The 7,015-nt window shown below is 40.8% G+C and overlaps 1 pseudogene; it reads left to right on the top strand.

Moving 5' to 3' along the window:
- Positions 1-310: 310 nt before the first annotated feature.
- On the top strand, positions 311-2,101 carry LOC102927114 (thymidine kinase, cytosolic pseudogene; annotated as a pseudogene).
- Positions 2,102-7,015: the final 4,914 nt, after the last annotated feature.

Consider the following 7,015-nt stretch of genomic DNA (forward strand, 5'->3'; position numbering starts at 1 on the left):
CAGGACCATGGACCCAGACATGGCCCTTAGCTGCAGCTCTGGCCTGGATAACATCCTGATTCTGGGTGGAAGCACAGGACACTCTGATCAAGATGGTTCTGGCAATGGCATAGCCTGAAGACACCAACAAAGCCACAGGTTGCAGCCCTAACCCCAGGCTTCAATGTGACCTCTGGTGGCAACATGGGCCTTGAACTTCAACATGCACCCCTGCTGCAGTAGGAGCAGAAACCCAGACATGGTCCTTGGCAGCAGCTGGGTCTGGATGACACCATGGCCCCAGGTGCCATCAGAAGCCACCTAGATCATTATGGTTGTGGCTGCAGCACTGCCCTCAGATACCAACATGGCCACAGGCGGCGGCCCAGACACTAGGCATCCTTGTGGCCTTTGGTGGCAACATGGGCCATGGATGTTGTTCACACAGATACTGACTGTGGTAGGATCAAAGATCCAGACATAGACCTTGGCAGCAGCCTGAGCCTGGAGGCTTGCCACCCATATCAGTCTACTTCCTACCACCTTAACTTCTTCAGTTCTGCCTCTTTCCACAGAACATGAACCACTCCACTTCTCTTTCTCTCTCATTTCTCCACCACATATTTGCTCATTATATTGTGCCAGTCAGGCCTGTGGAGTATGTATCTTCCCACCAGCCCAGGCCTTGATGGGCCAGGCTGACCTGTGAGTATCTAGCACCCACCTGAGTGGAATTACATGAGGTAGACTGTAGATGTCTTCTTGCCAACCAGGGGAAATTTTAATATGCGGAAAAAAACCCAACCAACCAACCAAACAAACAAAAACAATTATCTACTTCTATACCTGGTTTAACTATCTTTGAAGAAGTTAAAACATTACAAATAAACAAGCATTGAGGCCACTGTCAGGATTGGACCTGTGTTTACCAGAAATGTTATTCAGGCTTGAAAGCTAATATTGTTTATTCTAATTATAATTTTTAAGTAAAAAAATATAAAATAGACAGGAAGACCCCCAAAGTTTGGAATAGCTTCTATGAGTCTGCCCACTGTGTTGCCCAGATCCCCCAGCAAGACCTGGGAGCAGATCCAGGTGATCCTCAGGCCCATGTTCTCAGGAAAAAGCACTGAGGTAATTATAAGAGTCTGGCATTTTCAGATTGCTGAGAAGTACCTGGTCTTCAAGTATGCCAAAGATTCGCTCTATAGCAGCAGCTTCTCCACACACAAACAGAACACCATAGGTTCACTGCAGGCCTCTCTGCTCTAGGATGTGGCCCAGAAAGCCCTGGCTGTGAGTGTCATTGGCATGGATGAAGAGCAATTTTTCTCTGACATCATGGTGTTCTGCAAAGTGATGGCCAATGCAGCAAAACAGTTGTAGTCTAAAGTTTCTCCAGTCCCTCCCAGGGCCCTCACGGTCCAGACAAATCTCTCTCACCTGTGATCCTACAGCCACTCAAACCCAAGTAAACACACAGAGGCTTATATAATTTACAAAGTGTAAGGTCTATGGCAGGTCTCTTGCTAGCTAGCTCTTGTATCTTAAATTAATTCATTTCTATTAATCTATGTATTGCCACATATTCAGTGGATTACTGGTCTGCTGGCATGTTGTTCCTTGGGCAGACTCCACCTTTCTCTTTCCTGTCTCTCTCCTTGGATTTCCTGCCTACCTCTAAGCTGCCTTGCTGTAGGCAAAAGCAGCTTATTAACCAATGAGAACAACATATATTCACAGCATACAGAATGACATCCCCCAGAAGACAGTGATTGTGGCAGCACTAGATGGAACCTTGTAGAGGAAGGCTTTCAGCAGCATTTTGAACCTGGTTCTCCTGACTGAGAGTGTAGTGAAGCTGACTGCCCCATGTATGGAGTGCTTCGGAGAAGCCACCTACACCAAGAGGCTGGGCCTGGAGAAAGAGGTGGAGGTGATTGGTCGAACAGACAACTACCACTCTATGTGCCCTCTATACTCCTTTAAGCAGTCCAAGGTCTAGCCTGCTGGGTCAGACAGCAAAGAGAACTGTCCAGTGCTGGGACAGCCTGGAGAGGTCTCAGCTGTCAGGAAGCTCTTTGTCCCTCACCAAGTACGATAGTACAATTCTGTCAGTTGAGATGAGGCCTGCCAGCTCCTACTCCAGTGAGACTCTCAGAGAGCAGGCAGGGCGTGGGGTGCCTGGGACTGCTGTACCTAATGGACACTGTGCCCTGGACAGCCTCATCCACTTGTCACAGGTTTTTTTAATTCCCTTCTTAGTTTGCTTGAGATGCCTCAGCCCAGACTTAACCCAACCCCTGCTTGGTGGTGAGAGTCTGACATTCAGCCAAAGGTGAGGACAGAGCCACATGGTGTTGTGACATTGGTGGTGGGGGCTTCTTCCTTCTTAGTGGCTTTCACTGCTGGGTTTCAGTCTCACAGAGCCCCACTCAGCCACTTGCCATGCCCTCTTACAGCCCTCCCTTTGTGCTAAAGCCTGCCCTAGGCTCCTGCAATGGCCTTGAGAACCAGTCTTTACATGTGTGGCTCTGCTCTTGCTCTGCTCAGAGCCGCAGCCCCCTGACAGAACTCTTAGTGAGAGCCCGTGCTTCCTGTGCTTCATTTTATAAAATGAACATTTAATATTAAAGTTTGCTACTTGATGAGGAAAAAAGATAAAGGTATAAAACAATAGCAGTAAATTGATTTTGATGGGCAATAAAGTTGTAAAAATCAAGAAAATAATTTGCATTCGATTCAATTAACATTGATTCAAAGTTAGTTGTTAATTGTTACAATGTCAGTTATGATCTCTGGGGTAACCACTGGAAACAAATGCTAAACTGTAGAGAGAAAAAGAAATGAGAAAAGAATTAAAATGTTGCATACAAAAAATAAATTACACACATTAAAGCCAAGTGGGAGAAACTGAAGGGTGGAAGGCACGATGCACAAAGAGAAAAGAGGAAGCATGATGGGGAAACAAGCCATCCTTTACTAAAAATATCTAAAATTTAAAATGTAAATGAGTCAAATTGTCCAACTAAAAGGCAGAGATCAGCAGATAGGACAGAATTACTAAATAAAAAAGAGAAACACAATATGAATAAGTTTTCTTCAGAAGAAATTCAGTGTCAACTTAAAAACACAAGGAAATAAAATTAGATGATGGGAATGTCATTCTTTGGTAACAATACAAATATTAGATAAACAGAGTTTAGGAAAAAAATGAGGATATCCTATGTTGTTTGAATAGTCACATTATGAAATTATTTAAGTATTATATTTAATATATAATTATTATGCATTGTATACAAGCTGCATGTGCAACAACACAGCCCATAAGTATAGAAATGAACCACTGATGTTATTAAGGGATGCCATAGATAGAGCTATAATAATAACTTGAGGGGTTAATTCCTCATTTGAAAGGCTTGGTGGAACAAATGGGCTTATCAGTAAAGACAGAGAAGACATGAATTCTATGATGCAGCAGCTAGATGGAATAGCCACATACTCTGTACTCTTTCCAACAACAGAACAAATAACTTTTTTTTGAAATACAAATGAAACTGCAACCAGGTAGAACTACATGTTGAATTAATAACCAAACCCACCAATGGATACATCTAGAAAACATTCCCACACCTCATGCTTAAGGAACATTGCAGAAGAGAAGGAAGAAAGATTGATCAGGAAATTTATTGAGACATTATGCTACCTAGCAATGTCAGAAGCTACACCTGTAAAGTCTCCCAATAGGAATGCTCAAATGTGAGCTACACAAGGGTGACAAAAACGAACATACCAAAGTGGACAGGGGAAAGACTATGAGGCCTCAACACTACACAAAGAACTACAGGCAACTAAGGAATTCTGAGAGCAGAAGAAATCATCTTTCCCAGGAAAGAACACATGAATTGGCTGTCCAATACCAAATTGTCAGCCCGGAAAACATACATATGAGTAACATAAGACAGACTGAGCAAGTTGTATTTACGAATATACATGTATATATAAATACATACATGCATGTAGCAACAATTAATGTAAAGAGAAACCATGAATTTGAAAGAGAGTCAGGAGGGATATATGGGTGGGTTTGGAGGAAAGAAAGGGAAGAAAAAATTATTGTAATTATATAATAATCACAATTATTTTAAAGGTTTAAAAACATGCAAAAATATCTTCTTTGTATAAACAGGGATGGAATTAGAAAATAGTAACACAAAGAAAAAGGGAAATTCACAAACATGCAGAAATTAAATTAAACACTCTTAAAAAGCTAATGATTCACAAAGTAAAATACAAGGGAAGCCAGAAATACTTTCAGACAAATGAAGCTAAAACAACTTCCTATTTCAAAGGATGAAATGGAAACAGAGCTCTGTAGGATACTTCATCATTATAGACACATGGAGGAAGAAGAAAGATCCAAATTCCACAACACAACTTAATGACTTAAACAACAGAAAGAATGTTACAAGCAAACATTAGGAAAATAGGAAGAAAATAATTGGATTGACACCAAATAAAATAGAGAATAGAAAAACAATATGAAAAATCAAGGAAAAAAAGAATTTTGTTCTACAAAAGAAATTGAAAGTGTGAATAGACTCACAAAAATCAATTATGAAAAAAACAGTTTCTATGATGTTTATATTTTCACAAAATGTAATCAAACTAGATCACAGAACACTGAACACTAAAAGCACTAGAAAAAATAAAGGAGAAAAATCTACATAACACTATTTCTGTGGGTGTTTTATTAGAATATATTTCATACAATATGTTTTGATCATGCTTTTCTTTTGACCCAGCATTTCCCAGATCTTTCCCATTCACCTACCCACCCAGCCACATGCATCCATCTCAATACAACAAACAAAAAGCTCCACAAAACAAGAAATAACCTCCCACAAAAATATAAAATTGAAAATGAAAATCAAACAGCAAGATAAAGCAAAATGAAACAAAATTCCCACAAAATATCCCTGATTTCATCTTGTTTGCCAACTATTCCTAGGCATGGGGCCTGTCCTGAAATATGATTGACACTCCTTTGGAAAAGAAACTCACAAAGAAAAAACTTTCCATTTGCTAGGGGATATTAACTGTTACAACACAAATGTAAAATTCATAAAAGAAAATGTAAGTTGAACCTCAATAAATGACCAACTTTTGGTATAAGTAAACCATTGTTAACATAATTAACTAGAAGGCAATACACTGGTAGAAAATTGTTCCAGTGCAAATATCTAAAGAAAGATCTTGTAACCAAAATATTTGTTCATAAATGTGATAATAAGGTATTATTTAAATATATGTATATATGAGCAAACTGAGGGCAGATGGAGAGATGGAGATGGGAGCTAGGGCTTAGGAGTAGGTAAAGGTGGGGTAGAGGGAGAGATTATAGGGAGAGATGGCTGGAATTGGGGGACATTTGTGGGGGTTGTGGAAACCTAGTGCAGTAGAAACTTCCTGGAATACATGAAAGTGATCCTAGTGAAGATTTCTAGTAAGGGGAAATATGGAGTATCAACTGGCCACCTCTTGTAGCCAAATGAGTTTTCCAGTGGTAGGACTGGGTTGCATTCAATTAAGTTGTTGGCCAAGGGGATCCCATGGAAATCCCCAGGCTGTTGCTAAGAAAACAAGCTGCTCTCAGCAAAGTAACAGTGGGGGTCCATTCCTGAAGACAACACCCACACAACTGACTGAACATGGAGAAATACAGCTGGTACCTACATGGAGCCTTCACCCCTGTGTTATAGTCTCTTTGGTGTGAGAAGATACTCTGTAGGCTACCAAAAGAGAAATGTAGACACCAACCCAGCCGTAAAGCCTTTCACCTACAATCTGTCCTGCCTGCAAAATATGATAGGGTGATGATTGGACAGAACTTGTGGGAGTAGCCAACCAGTGTCTGATTTGACTGAAGACCCACTCCATGAGAATGAAAACACACCCCAGAGACTAGATATTCCAGCGACCTAGGGTAAAACCATATACTACTGATCTAAGAAACAAACAAACAAAAAAGGTATAAAAAAATGATTCCTAATGGTATTCTGCTACACTCATAGATCAGTGCCTTATCCAGGCATCATCAGAGCAGCTTCCTCCAGCAGCATATGGGAACAGATGCAAAGACTGCTGGGGATGTCTTTCTGTATGCTGTGAATTTGTTGCTATGATTGATTGATAAATAAAATGCTGATTGGCCAGTAGCCAGGCAGGAAGTATAATATAGGCAGGACAAGCAGAGAAGAGAATGCTGGGAACAGGAAGCTGAGTCTGGAGAGTCTGCCAGCTGCTGCTACCATGAAAAGGAAGAAGTAAAGATACCAGTAAGCCACGAGCCACATGTCAAAGTATAGATTTATAGAAATGGGTTAATTTAAGACATAAGAGCTAGATAGCAAGAAGCCTGCCATGGCCATACAGTTTATAAGTAATATAAGTCTCTGTGTGTTTACTTGAGCCTGAGCAAGACTGGAGAAAACTCCAACTGTAAAAGATCCACTGCCAGACATTTTTGTGGAGATAGAATCTAAACTAGAGGTCTCCATCAAATCCCTCTCTGCAGAGCTCAAGGAATCCCAAGAAGAGGAGGCAGAAATAGTGTGAAAGCCAGAGAGGATGGAGGACACCAGGAGAACAAGGCCCTCTGAATCAAAATAAACAAAGTGCATATGAACTCACAGAGACTGAAGCAGCAAACACAGCCCTGCATAGGTCTGCACCAGGTCCTATGAATATATCAAGGTTTTTAGCTTAGTATTTTTCTTGGCTCTTCACTATGAGAACAAATGGGTCTCTGAGATTTTTGTCTGCTCCTGGGAATCTTTTCATCCTGTTGGGTTGCTGTGTCTAATTTTGATATGATAGTTTTTGCTTCATCTTATTATATTTTATTTGATCATGTTTTGTTGTTACCTCTTAGAAGCCTGTTCTCTTATAATGAGAGACAGAAAGTGGATCCAGAGGGGAGGGGAGGTGGGAAGGAACTGGGAAGAGCAGAGAGAGGGGAAACTGTAATCAAGAT

The sequence above is a fragment of the Peromyscus maniculatus genome, chromosome 5 (genome assembly GCF_049852395.1).
Source record: "Peromyscus maniculatus bairdii isolate BWxNUB_F1_BW_parent chromosome 5, HU_Pman_BW_mat_3.1, whole genome shotgun sequence".
NCBI lineage: Eukaryota > Metazoa > Chordata > Mammalia > Rodentia > Cricetidae > Peromyscus > Peromyscus maniculatus.